Source organism: Pan troglodytes, chromosome 21 (genome assembly GCF_028858775.2).
Source record: "Pan troglodytes isolate AG18354 chromosome 21, NHGRI_mPanTro3-v2.0_pri, whole genome shotgun sequence".
Lineage (NCBI taxonomy): Eukaryota > Metazoa > Chordata > Mammalia > Primates > Hominidae > Pan > Pan troglodytes.
The window spans coordinates 23,500,973-23,503,480 of record NC_072419.2 but is presented as its reverse complement, the minus strand read 5'-3'; the positions used below and the strand labels follow the sequence as shown (position 1 = coordinate 23,503,480).

The following is a 2,508-nucleotide window of genomic DNA, read 5'->3' as shown; positions in this document are numbered from 1 at the left end:
TATAGAGCAGATGCCTGAGTTCACAATAATAGATGAATAAGATATTAATTAATAGACACCTATATTTCTCATACTTATTTTCATACAAGATGATTCAGGTAAGGAATCAAAGGGGAGATAAAGAAATAAAGTGGAGGAAGGCAAAGAGAAATCTGACTAGTTTACAGTCTTGTCTACAGCAGCAGAGATGTGAAAAAAAAGATGTTACAACCACTAAGTTTGGAAAATGTAGCATTGAGAGACTTGCACCATACATCAGCAAAATAAAAGTTCTGAGAAGTCCTGCAGATTAAATAAACAGAACTGTTTCTTCATGTGAAATCTATTTACATTCTCACAGAATGTAAATTTGACTGGGGCCAGTCAGATTAAAAAAACTTTTATTAAGGCAGCATCCCCAACCTTTTTGGCACCAGGGACCAGTTTCGTGGAGGACAATTTTTCCACGGAGTGGGGGTGGGGGAAAGGTTTTGGGATGAAACTGTTCCACCTCGGGTCATCAGGCATTAGATTTTCATAAGAATCAGGCAACCTAGATCCCTCGCATGTGCAGTTCACAATAGGGTTCCTGCTCCTATGAAAATCTAATGCCCAGCTGATCTGACAGGAAGTGGAGCTCAGGCGGTAATGCTGGCTTGCCCCCTGTTTCTGTGGGGCTTACTGTGTGGACTGTTTCCTCGGGTTGGGGACCCCTGCATTAAGAAATGTAAAATGAAGATTATATTTTCAGGGATCATTTCTATAGTTTGTCACTAGGGAAGTTTCTCTGAATGTGTAGAGCACCAGAAACATGAGGAAGAGGCGCAGGGTTCTCTCCTGAGTGTGAAGCTGGCTCTTGGCGCTGCTTTCCTGCAACTGCTATTTGCCATTGGTGATTGTGGAGAGTCAGAGGGAGAGGACGATGCAGTCTGAGTGGATTCCGCTATAGAAAGAAACAGAGAAAGGCAGGAAGGGAGGGAGGAAGAAGAGAGGGAGGGAAGGAAGGAAGGAGGGAGGGAGGGAAGGAAGGAAGCAGGGAGTAAGGGAAGGAAGGAGGGAAAGAGGAAAGAAAGGAGGGAGGAAGGAAAGGAAGAAGAGAGGAAAGAAAGGAAGAAGGGAGGTAGGGAAGTAAGAAGTGGGGAGGGAGGAGGAAGGGAGGAAGGAAGGGAGGAAGGAAGGAAAAGAGGGAGGGGGGAAGGAAGGAAGGAAGGAAAGAAGGAAGGGAGGAAGGAAGGAAAAGAGGGAGGGGGGAAGGAAGGAAGGAAGGAAAGAAGGAAGGGAGGGAGGGAGGAGGGAAAGAAGAAAAGAAGGGAGGAAGGAAGGAAGAGAGGGAGGGAGTAGGGAAAGAAGGAGGGAAGGAAGGGAGGGAGGAAGGGAGAAAAGCAGGAGGGAAGGGAGGGAGGAGGGAAGGAATGAAGGAAGAGAGGGAGGAAGGAAGGAAGGAGAGAAGGAGGGAAGGAGGGAGGGAGAGAGGGAGAGAGGGGAAACAGAAGAAAAGAAAAGAAAAGAAAAGAAAAAAGAGAGGGACGTAAGGATTGAATTTTCTCCTAACATCAACCATGTCTCTGAGCTCTAGATCAGGAGAATCCAGATCTCTTCACTGTGTTTGTGTAAATTCGCCACCTGGTACCTCCCAATTTTCAGGGCAAATGTCCTCCGCCCATGATAAATGGTAATCAATACATCAAGAAACGTTCTGAGTAAGTTAATTATGACACCTTTTTCACAAACTCAGGTTAGTTTCCAACTTATTGTCAACTTAAATAGGTTTCAGTAGGAAAGCTATTAACTTCAGTTGACTGAGAAGAAATAGAATTATTATCTTGTTTATCAAAAGAGCCAATTTGTCTGTCTCCCTAAATGTATTTATTAAAGTAAAAAGGTTGCTTTTTATTGCTGTCATTGGAAGATTGTGGCTTATTATCATTCCAGTTGTTTTTTCGGATACAAAAGAGTTCAGAATACTGTTGCTATCTACACCTTCCTTGAGTGTTCTGAGGGAATGTTTGTGGGCACTATCTGTAAGAGTGTTTACAATCTGAAGCTGGTCACCAATGCTGAACAGAGAAGCTCTGCTGAGGATGTGGATAGATTAAACTATCTATTGGAGAGTGTCTTAGACTGAGTCTTGAGGAGCTAATCCTGAACAGGAATTCGTCAGGAATTCATTAAGGAAGTGCCCCAGGAGAAACCAGTGAGGGAATGCAGAAGCAAGACAAGAGAAGGGGAAGTCATTTAGCAAGGATGCAATTCTGGGGAGGATCCCAGCCTCTGCTCATCCTGCAGGAGAGCTCTAGAGCATAAATTACATATCAGAGTTTGTACTGACAGGAGGCAAGGGAGCTAGGCTCTCATATCTCCATGCTCATCAACCATGGCTAAGGGCCATCCCAAAGGGTCTCAAACCCAAAGCACTTCAAAATCCACACAGGTGGGCAAATTGGCTCCAGTAGCACAATGACATGCCTCCAAAAATAGACACTCCTTGACAGTGTCAAGGTAAAGGACATTAAAAGCAAAATCAAACAG

At 44.3% G+C, this 2,508-nt stretch overlaps 1 pseudogene; it reads left to right on the top strand.

The window, feature by feature from the left end:
* The first annotated feature begins 714 nt into the window (after positions 1-714).
* LOC112206610 (small nucleolar RNA U3) lies at positions 715-917 on the top strand (annotated as a pseudogene).
* The last annotated feature ends 1,591 nt before the right edge of the window (positions 918-2,508 follow it).